The sequence below is a fragment of the Triturus cristatus genome, chromosome 6, assembly GCF_964204655.1.
Source record: "Triturus cristatus chromosome 6, aTriCri1.1, whole genome shotgun sequence".
Lineage (NCBI taxonomy): Eukaryota > Metazoa > Chordata > Amphibia > Caudata > Salamandridae > Triturus > Triturus cristatus.
In genome coordinates, this window is record NC_140589.1 from 1,064,306,210 (window position 1) to 1,064,331,790 (window position 25,581).

Consider the following 25,581-nt stretch of genomic DNA (forward strand, 5'->3'; position numbering starts at 1 on the left):
TACTTGTTTATGTTTCTATACAGGTAGATGATATTTTGTTTGCATGCAAGTAGTATATGTATAGAGAGAAGATATGTTCTGCGAAAAACAGGATTCAAGTTATTTATGATTCACTGGTGATTTTACAGGTCTCCCCCCTGCTGTTCCCTTCCTATCCTTCCCTCACTTGATCATCCTGCTGACCTGTGCTATACCGGCAAAGCTGGCATGGGAGTATCAAGAGGTGGACCTTTTTATGCAACAAACCTACCCTGAGGATTATCTGCCTTGACAGTGATTCTGGGCAAATTACTTAATCTCCCCGTGGCAAACAAAACTCCTCAAAAATAAATGCCTCCATCTGTAACGCAACTGGTGCTCATGTAAAGTGCTCTGATACCTTCGGGTTGTGTTCAAGCTATATAAAATTTTAAAAAACAAAAAATCCAAGGAGGGCCCCAGCTACAGAAGCAATGCCGCCTGAATAGCTGTGTGTCCTACAAGCAGCTGGGCTGCAAGGCGCTTTAATAGTGTCAGTTGTCAGAATGTCAGAAGGGGGTTGTGGGTGTTGTAGTCTCCCCAGCAGCTGCAAAACTACGGTGGCTCACGCCGCCTGGAAACGGGCTGCAGCAAGATGACAGGGTCCCCAATAGCCCGTAAGTAAAGCCTTAGGTAACACTGATCGGAAGAATCCAAGGAGCTCTCCAGCAACAGAAGCAGTGCTAGCTGAATAGCTGTGTGACATACATCTCCATCTCTCCCCATCAAGTACTAACTTACATCACCGTGCACACCACACTTATTTCCACTGCTAGTAGCAACTCCACTGCACAAACTCACATGACACAAATTCCACAATCTTCAATCCTCAAGTTTTACACCACCTCTAAAATCCTTCACAATCCTTAACGGATCGAACCAAGGAGATGCACCTTTCTCCACAACTCCTGGTTTCCTCACACCCACATTCTGACTAACAGATAAACTAGGCACCCTTCTACTGTTGTTACACCTGCTTATAACCTGCACCTGATAACTTTTCACCCTTCTCATCTGGAGATCAACCTCCGACCTCCCCTTTTCTTCCTTTTTATTCCTCAACCACTATGGTACAAGTTTTGAGGAAGGTTTTCTTCCCTTTAACACTTCAAACAGTTCTCTACCAGTCACTGAATGGGGGTAATCTTGTACAATAACAACATACTTTGAAGAGCTTCCTTCCAAGGTAACCCCGACTTTAACACCAATTGTATAGCCTCCTTGATAACTCTAATAAAGCACTCAACCCGTCAATTTCCTCACATGGTTGATGCCATATATTTTTTAAAAGGGCTGCAACTTGTCAAACATAAGCTGCACCCCGTTATCTGAAACCAATGTATCTGGAACACTTTCTCTAGCAAAATCATTATCCAGGAAATCAATAACCACTCTGTAGTAGCATTACCAGCCATACGTACCTGCAGCCATTTGGAATAGTAGTTAATAAACACAATCGCATATGCTTCCCTTGACGGTGATGCAGCAAACGACCCCATGAAATCAATAGCCAATTTCTGCCATGGTCCATCTGGCAACTCTACAGTCTGTAAAGGCACCACCACAGTTTTAACCACCTTATTGCTTGATCTACATGCACTACACTCCTTCACCCTTCGATCCACCAAACCTTCCAGCGCTGGCCACAAAACATTTTCTTTGATTTTCCTTCTTGTGCTCGACATCCCTCCATGGCCCTCATGTACTAACTTGACAATACCCCCAAAAATATATATAGAAGGTGTGAAAGTGCAGCAAGTAAGTAATTTTTGCTATTTGGGTGTCACTTTTTCGAGTGATGGTAGTTGGGCCCAGGACTTAATAAGTGTTAGGACCAAAATGGTCAAAAGTTCCTATGGCATATTTAAATTTGCCGCAAAGATAGGGGATAGGCGTATCAGAGACATGATGGAGATATACAAGGCTAAAAGTGTCTCCATTGCCCTATATGGGGCAGGGTTGTGGGGTTACTCTAATGTTGGTTGCTTACAGAGGGAAGAAAACATCTTCCTCAAGAAACTAATGTGTCTACCTGCTTCTGCCCCAACAGAGTTGATTCATAAAGAGGTTGGGGTCGCCTATTTGAGTGACCTTGCTTCACTTAGGCCTTTGTTGCTTTACCAAGCAATTTGGCACAAGGAAGAGACCGAGTTCAACCAACTTGTTATTAAGGATTGCCTCAAATTAGATAATTGTATGAAAATCACATGGCTCAAGTATGTTGTTGAGAGCTACCGGGCTATTTTCGGGTTGAACTTGTTGCTAGATTCTTGTCCCCCCCGAGTTCTTGTCAAACATGATATAAAAAATCTTTTATGTTGTTTAGAACCCAAAAACGTTTAGCTGGGACTGGTCCCCTCACTACTGTTCATCTTTATAACAAATACAATGTAAGTGAGGGTTTCCAGCAGTATCTGAACATGGTAACCCGACCAGTTCACAGATTTGTCTTAACCAGATTAAGGTTAGGAATGGTACATGTCTTGGTGGCCTTCCCCCACAAAAAAGGTACCCTGTCGGCCCTTGCCCGTGCGATGGTCATTCAAAACAAAGCAGCATGCACTTTATGCTTATCTGCACTCTCTTCTTGAATATAAGGATTACATTTTTAAAACCCATGTTTTTAAAATATGGTGTTTCTAATATGAAAGATGCAATGAGGTTGCTTTTTAATATGAACTCTCCAGATATATGTTTTTATACTGCCAGTTTTATCTGTAAATCTATTTATTACAGGAGAAGTATGACTTTTTAAATGTGTTTTTATTTTGTCTGTATTTTTTGTATTTCTGCATTTTGCCGTGTGCTTTTATGGTCATCACATGTTATGAACCGAATAAAGCTTCATGAACTGAACTGAACTTGACAATACTCTCTTATTTCAGTAGGAGGTATGTTTTTATCTCCTCTCAAAATTATATCATTGCACGTAGATAATTCCTCCTTCACTTTCCATAACTTGAGACAGTCGCCTTGCAATTGATGCTCTAATGGCCCTCTTTTAGAAATGTAATCATTTATGGCCATCTTTTTTTATCTCCCACATCCATTTCTCCTCAGACAACTCCAGATCAGTTTCCACATCTATACCCCTGCCACACATTACATGTTCATTAATGAATGCTACATCATAACCACTGTCATCCATTTCATTACCATTGAATATTTTCACTATTAAACGTGACAACCCATCAGCAACACAATTATCCTTGCCTGAAAGATATAGAATATCATGATGGAACATTTGCAATTATGAAGCTAAGCCTGCTATCCCTGTTGAGAGATTTCTTCCACATCCTGGCTTCAAAATATTTACCAAAGGCTTATGGACCGTACAAATGTTAAATGTTCTCCCCCACGCATACATCCTGAAATGTTCCACAGCCCATGTGGCAGCCAATAACTTCTTTTCTATTACGGAGTAATTCCTTCCTGCTTGTGTCAAAGTATGAGATGCATATGCAACCCGTTCAGTGCCATCCTTTCTTTGTGATAGTACTGAACCAACACCATAGCCAGTTGCATCCACTGATATTATGCAACTCGCCCCCATCACAAACGATTTCCAACATGGTGCATATGATACCTCATCCTTGATTGCAGCAAACACCTCCTTTTTGTTTCTGATCCTTAACAAAATGCCACATTTTTTCACAACTATGATTGTAGATTCTCTACCTTGGTGCCATAATTCTCCACAAATCGAGAATAGAACTCCATCAGCCCTGCAAAGGAAATCAACTGTTCCTTACATTTGGGTTCTGGAGCATTGACAGTGGTTTCTACATGGCTGATTTTCGGGTGCATACCTTTCTCTGATATAACATGCCCCAGATATTCCACCAGCTGTTTCCCGAAATCAGATTTTTCTTCCTTTACAGTTAGACAATTTTGCATATGAGCATTTAACTAGGCCTGGGTGTAAAACTCAGCTCCGCCTGCGGAGATTGTGGAGTTCGGTAACTCCGCGTTCTGAATAGAATGTGGAGATACTGCACTCTGCAACAGAGCAGAATTTAGAAATGTTCTTTTGCGCGTGCAGGAGCAACTTGCCGGGCGCTCGCGATCGCCCACGTGATTTTCAGAGCCGTTCAAGAGCACCACGAGAGTAACCAATGCATTTTGGGTTACAAGCCTTTCGTCAGGGGTAACTGGAATTAACCGAAATTCATTGGGTGGACACTTCATTTTGTTACTCAAACTGAAACGTGATACACCGAGTTGTTGGTCAAATGCCCTGATGGGCATTCTTGGAGCATTAAAAGGTTTCAAATCACATCGCCTTCATCTGAATTTTGAATCAAAGAGCGATGAAAACGGATGAAAATGATTATTTACAAGATTACTGGATTGTTTACTGTGATGACTGAATGATCGTATGCAGTGCGGCTTTCAACTGGTTCGTGAGGATGCACCAGGCATTCTTTGTTATTCAACTGGTGCTAATTGGACGGAGCATACATTCTAGCATGCACGCAAAGACTTGCCTTGAGCACCATTTAAAACTGTTCAAAACTTGTTGGAAGCAAAAGGGAAGGAGTGCGGTCTACCTATATTTTAATTGTGATATAATACATGGATGTCCCTTTGGATGTTTCCACCCCACAAGTCTAAAAGGAAAAATACCATCACTGAAGCTATTCGAGATAACCAAATTGTACTGAGCTCAACACGAGACATATTTTGACAGCAAATACGCATTTTTGTGCACAAAACGCTGGGCCCGATTCACAAAAGCAATCTGAGACAAAAGTCTAACTTTACAACTTTTGGTATTCACAAATGTAATTGGAGAGTTGTTTCTTCATGTCCACAGTTGGGCCGGAATCTCCGGCTTTGGCCGTACTCTCTGGCTGGAGCTGTACTCTCCGGCTCGGGCTGCACTCTCCCGCTAGGGCCAGATGAAGTGTAATCAATGGGCCAAAATGTAATTTTCATAAAAGGGAACATTAGGAACATGTGATAAATGGTAGAGGAGGTCATGAAAATCAGTTTGGGCAGGAAAACACTACAGTCAACACTAAAGGAAACGTGGTGCGTTGCTCTCCCCTTAGTGTTGACTGTAGTGTTGACACTACAGTAAACACTGAGGGGAGCGCAAATTGTGGACTGCATTTACCTTCTCTACCATTTATTACACATTCCCACTGCTCCTTTTTGTAAAAAGTGCATTATGGCCCATTGATTACACTTCATCTGGCCCGAGAGCACTGCCTGGGTGCCGGGAGTATGGCCAAAGCCGGAGATTCCGGCCTGACTGCAGACGTAAAGATACAACTTGTGAATGACCTTTGTGAATACCAAAAGTCGTAAAGTTAGACTTTTGTTTCAGATTGCCTTTGTGAATCGGACCCACAGTTTATAACGTTCAGTAAGATTGCAGCTTTGAACAGCTCCGCAGGTCCCTTCATAGCATTTCTTATCATCAAAGTCCAATAAGGTAGTTATCACACTAAGATGCCCAATCTGAGATCTATAGCTTAAAGTTTTTGGAACTGAGCAGGCACAGGTAAAAGTGATAGATGGTGGGGAGATCTGCTGGAAATTACTTTTTTTACTGTCATATCATATATGATGTCAAGAAGTCATTATGTTATGTAGCTGGTTGGGACCTGCAGTTGTGTTTGAAATTGAGTACTTTTCTGGCCAGCAGTATGCGGTAGGTCTATTCAGTAATTCCGTAACTTTTTAATTGTGATGAGGGGTTTATTGCTGTGGACTGGTACAGTATGGTGTGATGGACATGACCCACAGGGTTTCTGTCTTCTGTGAGTCTAAGTGGGTCAAGCAACATGAGGGAATTATTACGAAGCCTGTTTAAACTACAGCCAACTGCTGAGTGTTATGTTTTCAGTAATAATGAAGGCCAGCTGAATTATATATGACCTGCCATTGCAATATAATAGACATGATAGAGACAGGTGAGCTCTTCATAACTTATCTAGACATAGACTGTAGGGTGCTAGTTGGACTGTTCTATATCTGTCTACTGGAAAATGTGAATTGCCCTTGACGTAATAATTATTAGTCCAGGATCAACTCAAGGCTTGTGAGATGATGTCGTTATCTTGGAAATATCAAAAATCATGTTCCAAATTAGTTGCTAAATTTCGCATGCTGCTATTTTTACAGTGAGAGGTGTTTCCTGTATTACGCCACTGCATTTATTAATGAGTAATACTGACTTATAGTATTACTCATTCTGCTGACTCTGCCTTGGGATTTGCCCTATAGCCTACTTCTTTCTGAATTAAACATTACTGAACAGAGGACTGAATGAGCAGATGAACAATCACACCAATTTATGAATGGATGAGAATAAATCGGTCTTGAAAACAAATCACGTGTGGGCATATTTTTAAATGTAAAAAGAAAGCATTAAACTTATTACAGATTAGACTTCAATTTTATTTCTAAGGCCCTGGCCTTCACACACAAGTCAAGACAACCTGAGTTCCATGACCTTAACCTCTGAATTTCCAAATACATTTCTGCTTTAGTATAGCAGATAATGATGTGGGTTTAGAGTAGCTTATGTTCACAGAGAGAAAGAAATGTCAGAAGGGTCCATTGTTCATTTTGTCTCAATGGTATCTGGGACTCTTATCGGAAGTTGTGACAGTGCAATAGATGGTATTGTGGCTCTGTAATGGCATTGTGTTTATCTCACTATCAATCTAGTGAGAATGTTAATGACTACTTTAAGATCAGTTCTTTTTTTTTAACTCATAGCACAAACATTTTGTGGGATATGTATACTGAGGAGGGACTGCATGACGGGTGACAAAGTGCGAGGAGAGGAGTATTTTGAATGATGTGTTAAAAGTGATATTTTGCCAATAATGTAACCTTTAATACTTTTATGATTCTGGTAAAATGCAATTGGCGGCTGAATAAAGATAGTGTGCAATCATTCTTTTGGATGATCGTACAAGTGCATAAATATAATATTGGAAGCTCACTCCTTGTCACTGTGCATGAGAGAGTGTTAAGGATAGAGTCTACGGCGAGGAAAGTGTGGCACAGTAAAGAGGAACAAGCATTTGCAATGCAATCAGTCTTGCCTTTGGGACCTTATATGTATTTAGCTATGCAGCACATTAGCCTGGGTGCTGAAACATCCACTGTTCTTTAACATGGAGGGAAAGTGAGTACCAAACTGTGGAACTTGCCAGGTATAGGAACACATGGAAAGAAATACTGCCTATCATCAGAAAATCGTATTGTCCAAAGCTCTGTTTTTAATATAAAATCAGCCCCTTCGGTGGTCATATCACTAAAAAAACTAGATTTGAAAAAAATATTATTGTCTACGGGTGCTCGTTGAATACAAGTTTCTATGGCCTGGAATCTAGGGAATGCTAAAGTGATTCTGGTATTTTACTGTCCTCTGTGGGTCATTTTCTATCAAGAAAGTTAAATAGAGACAGTTGCCAGAAAAGTAAAAAAAGAAAGTCTCTAAGTAGAAAACAATTATTGTATTTTACAATTTTATCAAGACAGTTAAATTGAGGCAGTTGAACAGAAGAAAAGTCCCTAAGCAGAGGCGGAAGCAAACAAGTCCTAGGTTTGATCTCCAGATCCCACAAAGTACATAAAACTGATCTTTCAGACAGCACAAGCGCTGTCTAGGCTCGACCTAAAAAGGAGTGTGAAAAAGGTTGTTTGAGAGCAGGAGACCAAGGACATATCATCTGACTGCTTGATCAGAGCTCATAGGCAACCTTCAAACTTCAAGAGAAGGCGAAGATTCGAAAGCTGAGAAAGTATAACAAACAGTTAGCACTTACATGAGAAAATTAAATGGGTACTGGGACTAAGTTAAGATTTATCCATGTGAGATGGAGTTTCTTGGGGTACAGAACACTCAGTAGAGACCAGGGATCTCCAGGCAAAGCGAAGAGTGAGTGCTGGAGATCAACATGTGAATGACCTAGAAAGGTTAGTCTGTAATCTTGCCAATCATGCTAGATCCTACTTATCGCTCATCCTCCATGTCCCTTCTCTAAATTTAAAGCCATCTATAGTCTAAGTCTTTGTCTATTAATGCATTAATGTGTAGAAAGTGGATTTGAAAAGGGGGTTTGTGGAGGTTCCTGTGGGATTCCTGCTAACAGCAAGTGCATCTCCCTCCTTTAATCAATTCGATATAAAAAAAATATTTTGGTTACAGAGGCAGCCATAAAAGTACATCACAAAAATTCCCAAAAAAGAAGTATATTCTCAGTTCAATCCATTAAACAAATAAATCAAAAGAGCAAGAATATTTATTGCTGCAAATAAGTGACAGTGCATGTGTACTTTACAAGAGTAATTAATAAAAGCCCTCATAGATACAGCAGGCTAAAGTTCTGGAATAACATGAGATTTCTTTGGGACGTTCACACCTTTAAAACCATTCTATTACACAGAATACATCATAAAAAGCAATTATATTAAGAAAAAACTCAAATAACACGGCTTCCTTTTGAGGACAGCACATTTAAAAAAAAAAAAACATTTACAAATAAAGAAGGAGAATTTAGCTTCTGCAGAAAACCCAATGAAGCACCACAACTTCTACTTCTACTCTCCCTTAAAACTGGTATTAAAAACCTTTTAGTAAAGGCAGAATACAACTGACACAAGAAAGTAAAAATGCAGCAGGCTCTGTGGGAAGATTCATTGCATGGGTATATTAAAACTTTAGTTGGATCAAACTGACGAAGGGGAAAACTGAGATGACATCTCACAAAACCCAGCCTAAATCTTGCTAAAAGCAAACTGTCCCAGGCGTCATCCACCCACTCAAGGTACAGATCTAAGGCTGGTATGGTTTGGAGCTTCACATACTCCCTGACAGTAAATTCTGATAGTTCAATTTCTCCCCTTCAGCAATGCCTCAATGCTTTAAAAGATTTATTTTTTTCTGAAAATATTTGTATTGAATTTCAACAACAAAAGATACAGAAATCGGTCAAATAGTAAGGCATATAAAGACGATCAACAGTATGGTAAAGCAAATTGGGCAAAGCATCATCCATAAGCGTCTACATTCTCACAGTACTAGGGAGCAGCAACGTAAATGCATTCGAAAGTACATACCAGTACCTAGGAAATAAAGCAAGTCACAACCATTACATTGTGAAATTGGCAGTCAATAAAGGGTATTAGCCTACGGTTCACACAAAATCCATTCCATCATATAAGTAATGCATGCAAGGGTAACAATGCTCAGAAAAAGCCACAGTGCCACTCCGGGATGATGTTGACATCAACTAACAGAAACAACCAAGAAAGAAAGGGGGGTTCAATGGGGAAAAGCAAGAAAGAAGGGGGGAGCGATCTGTACATGTTGAATTGGTGAATGAGGCAAGTAGTGTCATCAGGGAGTCGGGGAGGGCTGGTACTAAAAGAGAAAAGATCCAGAGGGAAGAGGACCAGGCGGGTAGAGATGTGCTAGTTATTGTCGAGGACTGATCAGCAATGAATATATGTTGTTACTACGCATTCCGTTGCAACGCATGCCTTTACCACGCATGCGTTACAACTGAATGTTTTTTCTTCGCATTGCCCTTACCTCGATCTTGCCTTTACCCCGCTTTTTCGTTTTTGGGGGGGAAACTCCCCCCCAAGCCCCCTTTCTTCTTTTTTTTTCCTTTTTCTTAGGTCTTCGCCGACACTAACGAAGGACTGACGCTTTTTTTTGCGACCAGGAAGACGTTTTTCCGTGATGACGTTGCTTGCGTGCTAAAGACGAATCAGACAGCACTGATCGTGATGGGAGACCCTGCCCCCCGATCAAAGGAGAAATCAAACTGATGAAGGGTGTGTAATTTGGATGGCTGAAAATATTGATATTCCAGCTGTGATAGATAGTCAAAGAGAGGCTGCCACAGCCGGGTAAACTTTTTTTTCAGTAAGAGAGAGGTTATGTGATAAGTGTTCTATTGCTAGCGTATACCTGAGTGTAGTGAACCAAGAGGCAATAGGAGGGGAAGTGGGAGTCTTCCTGGACAGAGCTGCCCCTGTCATGTGACATATTAGGTACCAATGCAAATGGGTCATGCTTTCAAGTGTGTTAGGACAGAGGCCTAATATGATAGTGTAGTAGTCTGAAGGAATCGGAAACCCCAAGAGTGCTTTAATGCGTCCCAGGAATTCCTTCTAAAAATGAGTAATTTAGGGTAGGTCCACCAGATATGTTCAAAGTAGCCCCCCTGAGCCCCACATCTCCAACAAGCTGTAGAGGACAATGGGAACATGTCACACAGGCATATTGGGGTGTAATACCCTTGGTACACCAGTTTATAAGTGGATTCTTGGTTTAAAATACTCCTATATATCTTGGGTATGTCTCACCAGAGAAGTTCCCATTGTATCTGTGTAATGGCTAGGCATCCAATTCCCATTTCGACTGAAATGGGTGGCGTGGCAGGAGGTGAGAATGCTGGAGGACATTGTAAGTCGTAGAAATCAAACGCTTCAAGCCCTCTAATTAACGCACTAGTTTCTCAAAGGGAGTTAGTGCTCCCGTTGACCCTTCAAGATTAGTAGGGTGGAGCGCCCAGTGCCGGAGCTGAAAACATAGATGTCTGAGTTAATCAGGTAGGCCAAAATCAGATTTGCATTGGCCAAGTCATTTAAGCTGCTGTCCCTGGAAAGATCCTGAAGTATACAGCATTCACCCATCGCCCAAGCAGGGAAGGAGTCCTATTGAGCCCTGGGGTAAAATCCGAATTACGGAAGAGTGGGGTATTCGCGGAGGGACATTAGGTCAAACCATACTCCATGGCCACCCTGTCCCAGATCTCCAGCACCATCCTAGTAGGGGGTAACAAGGTAAGCACTTCGGGAGTGATGGCACTTTGGCAGCCATGCCAGGTCCCAGAGTGGCCTACAGGCCGCCACACAGTCCATATGGAACCAATGCTTCTCACTGTGCCTGACAACCCACTCAGAAATAAACTACGAGTGGGCTGCGTGATAGTAGTCATGAAGATTGTGACACGCCATACCTCTGGTCCCGGTCCCTAGGCAACAGGAGAATGGTTTTAGGGATGCGGGCTGTTTTCCGTTCCATATGAAGGTACGAGGTCGCTTTGCAAACGGGGGATATTAGGAATAGAGCTCGGAAAGGCCTGAAACAAGTAGAGTAAGTGGGACAAGATATATTCATGTTAACCACATTCACTTTGCCCAGCCAGGAGATATAGAGAGGTTTCCATCGACGTAAATCCTCTAAGATGGCCCAATGGTAAGAGGGTCAATGAGCTTGGGTCCATGTCTGTAAGGAGCTTGTCACCATATGCCCTAAATATCAAATAGAACGTTTGGCCCTCTGGAAAGGAGCTAATGCGCTTAAAGTTGGGAGATGCTGTGGCCGGATGGTAAGGTTAAGTGCCTGTGATTTCGACACATTGATCTTGTAGCCAGATGCTAGTTCAAACTCCTGCAATTTCTGTATGACTGCAGGGAGGGAGGTGGTTGGTGCAGTGAAAATCAGCAAGAGAACCTTATGTTCTCATACCCCAAAAGGAATGCCTGCTATATCCAATGTTCAACAAAGGCAAATTGCTAGAGATTCGATAGCTAAAGCAAAACAAGCATTTGCAATGGAATAGGTCTCGCATTTACGTGAGTTTCAGCTATTGCCATTGCAAATGACAATGCCTTTTATTTTTGTTTCCGTTTAAAAAAATAAAATAAAAGGCATTGTTATTTACAATGCCAATAACTTAAACTCACGTAAAAGCGAGACCTATTGCATTGCAAATGCTTGTTGGTGTTTTGTGTCGCAAGCTTTCATAGAGATTGCAAGACTGAAAGAAAAGCCCTTTCTGAGAGCCTCCTCGGGCGGCGAAGGGAGGTTTGAAGTGTGAGGAGGCAACCAGACCCAGAGAGCGCCTGGGGCGCACCGCATGGGAGTGGGTGGGGAGGAGGGCTGGGAGAAGGTGCCCTTTACTGGTGTGTGAGGCAGCCAACTTTAGCGAAATGTGTCCTTCAAAGGGCCAAACCTCGATGGGCTGCGGAGGAGGGGGCAAGGGATGCAACATTCACTCAGACCGTCACCAGCGCAGTGCCCAGAGAGCTTACCCTCAAAGGGCATTACGGAGCTGGGATAATCGTGCCCTTCCTTCGGTAGGAGGTGGTAGTAGTAAGAAGGGGCCAGCTAGCATCATTGCACCCTTTTCATGTGCAAAGGGTGTGTTGCGTCTGAGGAAAGGGAGTGCCTTGTAGAAGGAATGGGGCACACGGACAAGAGCTAGTTGCTGTGAGGGGTGGGAAGGGGTCGCTGCCCGTCACTAGGGCGATCATGGCAGGAGTAGTTAAGGGAAACGTAGCTGCCACTGTGGCTGCTTTCATGGTGGGGCAGAACTGAGAGCTTCGAGGGAGGGGGTTATGTGTGTGTTAGGTGTTAGTGTGTGTTAGGAGTGCAGCGTGAGGGGCAAGGAGAAAAGGGCCCTTTATTGGTGCAGCTGATGTGAACGGGCGGCCTGCAGGGGCCGCAGAATATAGCGTTTTTGTCCTCCTGGTTTCAATGCCATTTCAAGCACTTCGGGCACACTCACTGGAGGAAATCTCTCACTCTGGGCATAATCTTGCTTTTAATCAGTCTCTGTGACTCAGTGGAGTCTCACGTCAGTGGTGACTGCACATGGCACAATCTCTCACCACAGCTACGATTTCGTCATCCGTGATTTTCCAAGCAGATCTGCCTGAAAGCATCGCACAATCATGAATTTGCATGAAAAGGTGCAAGCTTGTGAATGCATGTGCCTGCGCATTTAAGGGTGGGCACTGAAAATGAAAGTTATTGCGCACAAGTGTCTATGCGCACATGCACAGTCCACTAACCACTGTGTCACTTCACGAATGAGTGGGTGCTCTTTCATACAGAACTAAAACAAGCTCTCTGCATTGCGCCAGCAGCAGTGAAAGTGAAACCGAACGCGCTGACAGGATGACTAGCGGCGGTGAAAGTGAAACCGAACGCGCTCACACGATAATAAACAAGACAAGCCCGGCGGAGCGTGGCGCGCGCTCTTGGTGGGGGCAGGGGAGCTCAGTCCAGGCGGGGGAGCGGACCCTTTGAAGTGCGATGCCAAACGGATTGCATGGCGGCACGATGCGTGTGATTGTGCGCGTGCTCGCCATGCAATCCGCTTTTGGGAGCACTTTTAAAAGCCCCTTACAATAGTCTCGCTTTGCAATCGCTTACGCGATAGCAAGGCGAGACCTAAAAAAAGAGGGGACAGAGGACATCCCTGTCAAGCGCTTTGCTGCATTGGAATAGAGACTGTAGATTTGCCATCCCCCCGGATGGAGACCATTGGTGCAGGAGAGGAAGCCATAATCCTACTGACAGTGACCAGGCACAGTCCTATCTTAATGAGGCCGGCAAATAAAAATTCTCAATTGTCGCTGTCAAACACCTTTTCAATGTCTAACGACAGGAGAAAGACAGGGATATTGTGCATGTGCACCTTCTCCATCAGGTGAGCAAGGCGCCTAGTGTTGTCTGGGCCCCTAGCGATGTTGAAAGCTCACCTGGTCAGGGTCAATCAGCCCTGGCAACAGGGGCTTGAGGCGGTTAGCCAGGAGTTTAGTAAAAATCTTGGCATTGGTGTTTAATGGGGCTTTGGGTCGATAACAGCAATAGAGAGCAGGGTCCTTCCCTGGTTTAGGAATGAGGGAGATGTCTGCTGCCGACATCGTAGGGGTAAGCCCAGTGATGTGAGTAAAGGAATTGAAGAGCAAACAGGAGAGTAAAAAGTAAACCAAAAGTTCATCTGGATTCGGGGTCTTTCCTACTGACATGTCCCTCAGAGCCCTTTTAAGTTCTGCCACTGTGGAGGGGGTATCCATATCCCGGGCAAGGTGTGGGTCTAAAGGCGTCCATGGGCACTCCTGCAGGCTTTCCTTTAGTCGCCATGCCTTGAGAGGATGATTTGGACCATAAAGAGACAACAGGACAGTCTTTGGAGGATCAACTCCTCAGAATATCATCATAGGAGCAGGTTTTGGGTCTTGGGAATTTTTTTTTTTTTTGCATCTTTTATATAGCGCGAACTCGACCCGAAGGTATTGCAGCGCTTTACACGAGCACCGCATTTACATTACACATTCAGGCACGGGGAGATTGAGTGATTTGCCCAGAATCACAGGATGTGGACGCGACCCCGAGGCTCGAACCCTGGTTTCCAGCACCAAAGTCATCAGTCTAGCCGACGGACAGCTGTGGGGTGTAGTGTCTAAAAGTCTCACCCAAATCAGGAGGACAGAGCACCATACAGAGGCATGGGGGAGTCATTGCGCGCTCCATTGATACCCCACAATGCCCATCCCCTCTCCAAAGACCAGTCTGCCCCTGTCTGCAGCAAATTGTATTTGATCCCTCAGTAAGGTGGAGTTCGGCAGGGATAGGCCCTTCTACCGCCTAGGCACCTGATATGGGGGTTCAGTCCAGCAAGTCCCCACACCACAGTCATGCTCCACAGGCAGTGCCAATGTCGGTGTAGGTCCGAGTCTATACTCCTTCCAGAGAATTCCCAATAGCAAATCAGGGCAAACGTATAAGGGTGGATAGCAGGGGTGAAGAGGTCTCCATGGGCAGGGAGCCTTAAATGTCTCTTAGGCACCTCCTGGGCCACGCGGGATTCAGGCCACTGCAGGAGGGGTAGTGTGCAGCAAAGTGGCCCCGGGCAGCATGTAGCAGGTGAGTAAGGCACACACTCGCCTGTCGATGAAGAGGAGAACCTCGACAGTGAGAGGTCCACTCCAACCCCATTGCGCAAAAACAAAGGCAGAAGGCGACTACCTCCCCAGGGTCAGATCAGGGGGCCTCAGCTAGGTAATAGGCCAGTACTCCACCTTTCCGCTATGGTGTGCATCACTGCCGCAGGTCCCAGCTGCCTCCACGATGCACCACAGGCCTGAAGACTGATAAGTCAATAATCCACCTCGTGGGACACAGGCAACGTCCCCGTCGCCTGTGTCGCACTTCTTCCACGCCTGCAGCAGGTAGTAGCACCAGAACAAGTGGAGGGAAATAGAGGGGGGCAAACGTACCAGTTTGTTAGGTCTGAACTCCCTCACACACCCCGAGCACTGGGTTTGTGGTCTTGAAGTTCCTCTGTAGGCCCAGGCAGCACTAAACCCACCCAGTCGGCAGGGGCCCCTAGGGACTGCTTGGTGTCACTTTGAGGAGAGGGACGGTCTGGAGCCCGCCTCAGCAGGATATCAAGAACCTGGCAATGAGGGCGGTCACAGATCCTGATCACGCAGCAGGTAGGCCAAGCACCAGAGTCCCGTGAAAACGTGCATTATGGCTTTTCGGGCCTCGCTGCTCCTACCGGCGTGATTCAGGCCCCGCTTTCACTCCAATGACAGCCCTGCACGGGTTCCAGCCGGGTCCCAACGGTCGCTCAACCGCCTGATTGCAGCAGGTAGTAGCACCAGAACACGTGGAGGGAAATATAGGGGGGCAAACGTACCAGTTTGTTAGGTCTGAACTCCCTCACACACCCCGAGCACTGGGTTCGTGGTCTTGAAGTTCCTCTGTAGGCCCAGGCAGCACTAAACCCACCCAGTCGGCAGGGGCCCCTAGGGACTGGTTGGTGTCCCTTTGAGGAGAGGGACGGTCTGGAGCCCGTCTCAGCAGGATAACAGCTGGCCCCCCAAGCTGCACGGGGATGAGCGGGCCCAGGTCTGTCCCAGGCCCCGCAACCCATCCAGGAGTGGCAGCTGTCCCCAAGCGAAGCCCACAGTGGAGGCTCAGCCGAATCACCTGTCCCCCGTGCGGGCCAGCGCACCCGGTCGGCGGTTGCCCCTGTAGTCTCAAATGCTGGGTGGAAGGTTCACCCTTGAGGCTGCGCCAGGCAGACCAGGTGCAGCTCCACAGCACCGAGTCAAGATGGCATCTGTTCTTTGGAGCGGGTCGCACAGAAAGCAGATCATTCCCTAGCCAGTGTTGCAGGCTTCTAGGACGGCCTTTCACAGAATGGCCTAACAATGTGCGTGCCAGAAAGTCACTGGATGAGAACAGGCCCTGCAAGCCGAGCCGATAAATGGTTTAAGCCCCCACAGGAACCATGTATTCCCAGTCAGGCCACGACCCCGTAAAAGATTTCTTAACCCAGGCCACTTCAGTTTTGGTTATGGAGGCAGGACTCGAAAAAGGGGCAGACCTACCAAGGTTGCTAATTCCGTATTTTAACCAGGACATTTTCTTTCCGCTGTCTCATGCAAGGCAGTCTAAGATGATCTCCCTATACAATGCAGCATGTAGGTTTGACCAAACTACGCACCACAGAGCAAGATGACCCAATTTTATAATTGTCCTCCACATACTCAGCCCCAAGCTCTCGATGGACAATGGAGGTTGCACAGGTAGGTGGGACTCCCAGGAGCCACCTAAAAACCTTTTTTGCTCACCCTCGAGGGGGTTAATATTGGAGTATCCCCAAATGCCCACCCTTAGGTGAGAATATAGAGGTATTTACTTCTGTATTTCTCCAACAATGGGGGTAACATGTTTTCTTCCAATACAAGAGGCTAAATTATAAATATAGACAGCTCTGCTCACAAATCTATGGTGCGCTTAAGTGATGGGGATTCCCCAGATCCCCCTGGCGTCGAAAACAATGCCCAGATATGAGAAATCCTGCAAAGAAACCACAGGATGGCCTTGCAGATAAATAATATGCATCTTGTGATGCCTTGGTCCGAAGCCATGGTGAACCTCTTATTCAGATTGGTGGCAAGACCAAGTGACCCCATAAAGGTGACAAACTACTGTACACTCGCAAACTGGACCACACCTTACTAAGGCTGAAAGATCAACATGTAGGGCTTGCAGAAATTCCACTAGGCCACCATCCACCCCCAGATTAGTTAATATCTCCCACAGTTTTGATGTTACCGTGCTGTCGAAGGCGCAGGCCAGATCCATCAAGACCAAGCAGATGGAGCCCTGCTTAGCAATGGTGTATTTGCTAATCAATAAATGCAGGTTCAAACATTACTCCACCATGCCACGCCCCTCACAGAAGCCATACTGAACCTTTAACAGCATGTCCGACTCCCTAACCCATGTTAAAAGGCGCTCAAGGACAAATCTCACTGCAAACTTCACAGCTGAATTCAGCAGTGATATCAGCCAGTAACAACCAGGTACTTGGGGATTGCCCTTTTTCAAAACGGTAACTATAATAGTGGTATGCTAAGAATCTGGGTGACCTTCTTTAGCAAACACATTAAAACAGTTGCAGAGCACGGTACCCAAATCTGCAGTAGGAATTTCTACAAGTCCACATGGACCCAGTCAGGCACCGAATTGATAACAGCTGTGTCTCCTCCGTCAAGGCCGAGGAGTGTCGTCCCACTGCTCTCAGAGCAGTTAAAAAAAGAAAAAGAAAATTACAATACAGCAATGTTATTATCATTTTATTTTTCTGTACTGGCTTCGGAGCAGAGCAGGGGGGACTGGGCTGTCCAGAGCAGGGGAAGGAGTAGTAGGCACTCTCTAAGTGCGCATGAAACACTTGAAGAGTCATGCGCACTTAGCATGTTCTCCACCCGGCGTGCCAAACCACAGTGCTCAGATCAACCATGATGCTGCTGTCATGCTGTTGACAGCAGCGCTTTGATTGGCTAGCAGAGTCTGGGAGCCTGTGTGCTTCCTGCTTCGTCGTAAGGAGGATGGAGGAGCTGCGGTGGCAGTATCCAAGTAAGTGCAATTTTTTTTCATTCCTCTGCCCCCCGCCCGCTACCACTTTTTGGTAGTAGCCACCACTTTCTAATAATAGCCACTCAAACTTCTTCAACAGTAAATTCCAGGACTAAAGGGAAAGCTACCTGTTACTCACTTGACTGGGCAAAAGTGTGAATGCCATTAAATGCTTTAAAGCGGTTAATACAGTCCTTGGGGCTGATAGAAGTAATACCAGAGTTACTTTTATCCCCCTTAAGCTTTATATTGTTAGCAGTCTCCCTAAAGACCCTGGTGACATTCAGTCTACATGCCAACATTGCTGGAGTGGGTAGTTCAAAATTTTGTATACCCCATTCTGCATGTTTATATTAATCCGAATAATCAATTAATTGTAATATTATTAATCTGTTTGAAGTGTTAACTCACCAACTATATTAACAAGAGAAATATACGTGGGAATTGCACTTTGCATGGCTATATTAATTGTGAATTAACTTGTGTTCGCATGTTAATAGTAGAAAATTAGAATATATATGTTATATGTTGCTTTAAGTGATGTATTTGTGATTTGTGCTTTATTTAGTGAGTATAAACCGCACTGAGTGTTGCTTCTGCTAGATAAATACACACACATATGGGTATTAGTAAGGGGATAACATTTTATTAGTCATTTCCATCTTTTAATTACGTTTTTGTGTTTCTTTTGCTAAAGTTGACCATTTCGGCCTATACAACATGGCTGAACAGGACAGTAAACGTGACTGCCTTGACAACACGAGGTTCTGGGTGAAGTGCGCATGCGTCACCGCCAGCAACAGTGGCCTGGACCTGACCCCGGGTGAACATGTACCCTCCAAGGTCATTCCGGGAACTCATCCAAGACTAAGAGACAATGCCCAATTTAAATGCCGGAACAAGCAAGTTTGATGATTTCATCTCCGTCACCCTGAGAACCACTCATCGCCAGTCGAAATTGACCAATCAGAACTCTCTAAACCCAATCTTGATACATATTTGTTAGTATTTTCATTATAAAAGTAGGTAGGGAATTAGGGTAGAATTCGCTACGATCGGCTCGCTCTTCTTTGACGAACTCGATTTCCTGACGTTATGCTGACGGAGAGGACGGTGACACTGCTGGACAGCGGTTATCCTGAATCTTTGAGAGACTGAATTGCGGCCTAACTTTGCTGAATAAATTCTTCTTTGACTGATTGACTTAGAGGACGACTTAGCCAGAAAAGGTAAATATGATGCTCTGAAATACTGATGGTGATGATTTCTAATTTTCTTGCAAAATAATTTACATAAAGAGTATTTGATTAATTGACAAATGTGTGGTATCAGTTATTTGAGTAAAAGAAATGAGGTAAGGAAGTAATGTATAGATAGACGAGCATTACTCATTAAAACCAAGTAAAACAACTAAATGATCCATCTCCGTATGGGAGGGATATCTTAGGTTTGATGTCAAAGTGTTTAGGGTAAAGTAAAGGTATTCCTCTCATGTCAGCGTTGAGAAACATATTTTCCCTCAGAAAACAGGTCAACCGAGTGTAAGTATATTGGTGTTATGGGCCCCACCAAGGAATGTATGTGAGTAAATTGAATGACGAGGTAGTTGGTCTGTGCTGAAGGGGGAATTTGACGTTTTGCGCTGCATCAGTTTTTCTGGTAGCAGTATGATGGTTATTATTGTTATGGTTTGGTGATTTTTGCTTGTAAATAGCTTATTGATGATTGATTATTGATATTGGTTTATGTACTAACACTCTATGTTGAGTCGTGTTGAGTTTTATGTTGTTTGCACGGCTTCTGGGATATAGGAAGTCGGAAGTTTGTAACAGTTCCGTAGTAGAGCAGAGGTAAGCGCTGTTCTCGGGAAAGACGGAATTGTTGATATCCTGTAGGTACACAGGAGAAAACGTGTGACGATTGAAGTTGCACAACGCATTGTCTAGGTTCGATTCGGTGACATCGCCGTGTGTTGCAATTAGAGACATTTTCTGTGTGAGAGAAGTGTGTATGATAGCGAAGGTTACCTGTGAAAATCTGGTCTTAGGTACCAGGGATCCAACTGGCATTCCGATAACGCTTATCACTGGAAAGGTAATAGGTACTCTCTGAGCTTGTTAGAAGGACAAAGGAGAGGTAAGCGCTGCTTTGTTAACGTGTGTTATAATTCTGTAGTAGAACAGACTGTTCGCTGTTCTCGGGAAAGACAGGATTATGTGTGAATGTACTACATTTTCTAGTGTGAAAGTGCGTGAACGAAATAGCATTTGGGTTAATTGCAAAACTCTGGGTTTATTTCTCAGGAGCATTGGGTCTCCAACTATGTGTTTTAAATACTAGAGAAACAGTTAGCTAATGCTTGTTAGAAGGGTGAAGTAGAGGGATGTGCTCCTTTATCAACGGAAGTAACGATTCCGTAGTAGGGCAGAGGTAAGCGCTGCTCTCTGGAAAGACGTAATTCTCGTGGGAAAGGTCTATTGCTATTCTTTGGTTAGCGAAGCGGACAATGGAGACGTTTTCATGTTGTTACTAACAGAATTGTAGAAATTGAAACAAAAAACTTACTGAGCAGATTTGTAAAGGAGGGGTAGACAGGAGCAGGAGCTGCCGCAGCGGCTGCTGACGTCAGAACGACCACGCTGGGATTGGACAGTCGGTCAGAAACGTAAAACGCTCTGGATTGGTGCCTTAGTGTGCGCCGCGCTAGGAGTGGAGAAATACAGGGTGACATAAAACGCTCCCTATTGGTGCGTTAGTGTGAGTGGCGCTGTGATTGGATAGAATAGCGGTACAGTTGTAGGGAAAAACTAGTGAAACCCGAAAAGAAAGGAAAATGTATAACGATCCACCAGAAAAAGAGAAAAAGTCATGGTTCGGGAAAATTAAGAAATGGTTTAAGAAAGACAAACCGGTCAAAACTAGGGAAGGACAGTTACTTCCTCCGCCGAAAACCCCTGCATCTTTAATGATTGCAAAATATGGATATCACACCTGTATTTGGTTAGACAACTGGGTTAAGTATACAAAGGAGGACAGAGTATTAGCTTTTCCAGAACATGGTTCATTTAATTTGACCGTTTTGAGAAATTTAAGAGAGAAAATTATGAATTTAGAACCAAGACCTAGACCGACTCAATTTGAAGCTTTGACGGAATGGGAAGATGAAATGCATGACCGAGAAAGACAGAGAAATGGTAGAGGATATAGGTACTTGTTTGGCAGATCGTACGGACATGAGACACATGATGATCGAATGAGAAGGTGGCGGAATGCAAGTATGACTGAGGGTTTATTTCCCGTAAGAACTGCAGGAGAGCATGAAGGATGAAAGTGCGTAGAAAAGAGGCATAATGTGGAATCAGGAGGGTATGGAGTGAATGAATCTGAGGATGATGTTCTTGATGATTTATTCTATAAGAATCCACCACCATATCGACCAGAACCAGAAATATTAACTCCAAGTGCCCCAATGAAAGAAACAGTACGAATCATAAAATCGGAACCAGAGTTCCAAGATTTAGGAAGAAACAATCCTACTAGAGAGGTAGAAAACAAGTCTGGAGGAAAATTGGATGGAGAAAATTCTGCAGAATTAGCCAAAACAACCCTAGAATTAACGGAGAAAATAAGAATATGGAAGCAGTAACCGTACCGGTAATGATAGGTCCAGTAATGCCTATTTTTGATAAGCAAAAAGACAGTGAGCATTGTTTGACAGTCCCTTATAAAAGTAATAAACCAATTGAACAACCAAGAGGGAGTCAGAGTGAGAATCCATGGAGACAGACTATGAGTATGATTGAACCGAATTGTTCAAACAACCCGTTTGTAGGTTAGAACTGTGCAGAGAAACGTATGACAATGATAGAGACCATGTCAGAAACACAAAAAGATTTTGGACAAGGAAATGTAGAGAAGCCAGTAGGACCATCTACAGAGGAGTTGCGTGAATGGTTGAGAAGCTTGCAAAAGAAAGACAAGGAATCTCAGTCAATAGGTGTAGCTAAATTACGAATGGTACTTGAAGAATTAATAGTAGGAACTATTCCGCCAGAGAAGTTAAAGACGTACCAAGATGAGGAATTGTTATTTCTGTGCAAAAGTGTAACATGGAGAGCGAAAAATCTTCATGAAAGATTAGGAGAAGTGGCAAATTAAATGGGTATTGATATTGAAAAGGTAAAAGCCTTACAGAAACCCTATCGAGTAGATTTCACTGAAAAAGACATTGAAAACATGAATACTACAGGACGAATAGGTCAGATTAAGGTTATAATTATTTTATTGAGAAAATGGGCAGATGTGGACAAATGGAAGAGCAGATGGTATCGTAAGCGAGACGAAGTTTCAGACAAAACATGTTCAGCCTATCCGATGAGAGAAAAAGAGAAAGTTGTGACAGAATGCCTTATGAGAGAGATTCCAGGAGGAGGATATGTTCATGTCCCATGGACTAGACAGGATATTTTGTCATTTACGAATGACTTCCCTCGACTGCGTGAAAAGCCCGTCGAGTGGTATAGACAGGTAGACAGATTTTTGAAATTATCCAAAGTATTGTGGATTGATTTGAATAGCCTGTTTGACATAATTGTACCAGCTGATTTATGGACAGAATGCAAAATAGTAATAGATTGGCCAACCCAGGAATACCCAAGGGACCCTAAGACAGGAGCTCCAGACCCTGAGGTGATGAAGAAATACGAACAGGTTATGGCATTTTTGAAGAACAAAGTACCCCCTAAGGAGACAGATTGGGTGAAAATTGACAGAACACATCAGGAGAGCAAAGAATCAGTACATGCCTATTATGAGAGGTTAATTTTAGCCTTTAAACAATTTTGTGGAGACGAAAATCTAAGTGAAAAGGATTTAAGTCATTTTGTATACAGGTTTGTATATGGTCTTCGTCCAGAAATTAGCGAAATGATAAAACAGCATACGGTAGATTGGCAAAACAAGAAAATAGACGAAGTATTGAGACATGCTAAATATTTCAGTGATGAAATTGAAGCAAAACAGCGGAAACTAAAAGAGAAGGCAATGTGGGCACAGGTAAAAGTAGCAGAGAGACAAGAAGCACAATTAGTGGAACAAGCAGGGTCAAAGCCGAAATGTAATCCTGGGAAAAATAAAGGGAATATTGAGGAAGCTAAAAATAAATTTCCGTGTCATAATTGCGGTAGGATAGGGCATTGGAAATCCGAGTGTAAATTTCCTCCAAGTACTAACGATGGAAATGCATCATTGAATCCACAGGTGCAGAATGAGGTGAGTGGTCAACGACAGCAGCAGGGTGTAACACAACAGAATCAGGTACCAAAACCACCTTTTCCACAGAACAAAAATTGCCAGAAGTATAGTAAGGAGAATGGATTCTACAACGAAGAACAGGTAAATAAGCCATAACGCGCTAGCGCTGCTTCGCAGTATTGGCTGCAACGCGATGAAAGCGATTCAGAAGAAGGTTACTGACGGTGCCGAAGGGAGGAAGAAGAGTGCGTACTTGGCGCAACTTTAGAAGTAGACCAGACAGGCCCATTTGTAGATGGAAAAGTTAATAATGAAAATATTACTTTCCTAGTTGATACTGGTGCTACTCGTTCAACTGTTAGATCAGCTGATGTTAAGAATCTTCCTCTCTCGGATGAAACGATCCAAGTAGTTGGGGTCTCCAACAGACAGATTAAAACTTACCTTACAGAACCAGTGAAAGTTAGTATAGGGAAATTTTCTTAAATGCACAGATTTGTAGTGTGTTACACTAGTCCTGTGAACTTGTTAGGTAGGGATTTATTGTGCAAGATGAATTGCACTATATTTTGTACTCCAGATGATATAGCCTTTGAAATACCTGATGAAGATGTGCTATATAAGATGACATTAGCAAATAGAGAAAAGGAGGTAACAGGAACATATGCTGTATTCAACCCTGATAAACTACCAAAAGAATTGAAACAATCAGTAAAAGCAGAAGTTTGGGACTTCACAGGAGAAGATGTAGGATTGATGAGGAATATAGATCCAGTAAAGATAACTGCAAAAGAAGGAGTAAGTTATCAAAATGTCCCACAATATAAATTGACTCCTGAAATAATCGAAGGAGTTACTCCTGTGATTGAGCAAATGTAAGGCAAGGAATATTGAGAGAAATAATGAGTAGCCCATGTAATTCACTGATAATGGGACTGAAAAAGCCTAGTGGGAAGTTCAGAATAGTGCAATATCTGAGAAAGATAAACAAAATTGTTGTACCATGTTGTCCTATTGTACCGAATCCATCTGTGATTTTATATCAGATTCCTCATGATGCAGAATGGTACACAGTGATTGATTTGTGCCATGCATTCTTTTCCATCCCATTGCACCATTATAGCCAGCAGATTTTTGCATTTAGTTTCGGCGAGCGTATTTTGGCGTGGTGCCGAATTTCACAGGGGTATACAGAAAGCCCCTCAATATTTAATCAGCTATTGAAGAAGTTTTTGGAGAGTCTGGAAATGCCTGAAAATTCAGTACTAGTCCAGTATATCGATGACCTACTTGTGGCATCGAAAACTCATGAAGCTTGTGAGGTAGACACGGTAGCTTTGTTAAATCATTTGGCAGATGGAGGGCTAAAAGTGTCACCATCAAAATTACAATTTTGCAAAAGAGAAGTCCAATATTTGGGACAGAGCATTGAGAAAGGACACAGGAAAATAACTATAGATAGAATCAGGATCATAAAAAGAATGAGTCCACCAATGACCCAAAGAGAAGTGAGAATGTTTCTGGGAATGGTTGGATATTGTCGTCAATGGATAGGAAATTTTTCCTTGATTGCCAAACCTTTGGTACGACTGACAAGAAGTTATGTGAGAGATCCAATTGATTTGAACAAAGAGGAGTTGGCAGCATTCAAGAAATTGAGAGAAGGATTGTGTGAAGCACCTGCATTGAGTAAGCCTGACTATGACAAAGAGTTTGATTTGTATTGCAGTGAGAGAAATGGATGTGCGCTCTCTGTTCTAGTACAGAAGCATGGAAAACTGAGGAAACCAATTGCATATTTTTCATCCATGTTGGACCCAGTAGCTGTAGCCCTTCCTGGGTGTCTGAAAGCAGTAGCTGCTACATGTCGAAGTTTGGAACAGAGTGAAGGAATTGTGATGGGGTATCCTGTGAAAGTGTTTGTGCCTCATGATGTGGCGATTCTTTTAACAAGGAGTCGTACTCAGTATATGACGCACAGCCGACTGTCTAAGTATGAAAAGGTCATTTTGAGCGCAACAAATGTGAGTCTTGTGAGATGCGTGAATGTGAATCCTTCAACATTGTTGCCTGATGTGGAGCATGTGGAGGTAAGAGATGAAGCAGATCATGATTGTTTGGATGGACTTGATTTTTGTACAAAACCAAGGCCTGACATAAAAGATGACCCTTTACCAGAAAGTGATTATGTCATGTTTGTTGATGGATCCTGTTTGCGAACAGATGATTGGAGTGTTAAAAGCAGCATATGCAGAATGTACGGTTGCGGCAGTGATGGAAGCATCATATTTGAAAGGAGTAAGGTCGGCTCAAGTAGCTAAACTTACCGCCCTGACCAGAGCATGTAAGATTGGGAAAAGTGTGAGAGTGACTGTGATAACCGATAGCCAGTATGGCTACGGGGTGGTCCATGATTTCGGCCAAATTTGGCTGCAAAGAGGTTTCCTGACCTCAAATGGGACTCCCATTAAGAATGCTGAAGTGGTTGGAAGGTTGCTTGAGGCAATACAGCTGCCCAGGCAATTGGCTGTGGTAAAATGTGCTGCTCATAGCCGCAGTGGTGATTACATTGCCACTGGAAACAAGTTTGCCAATGACAT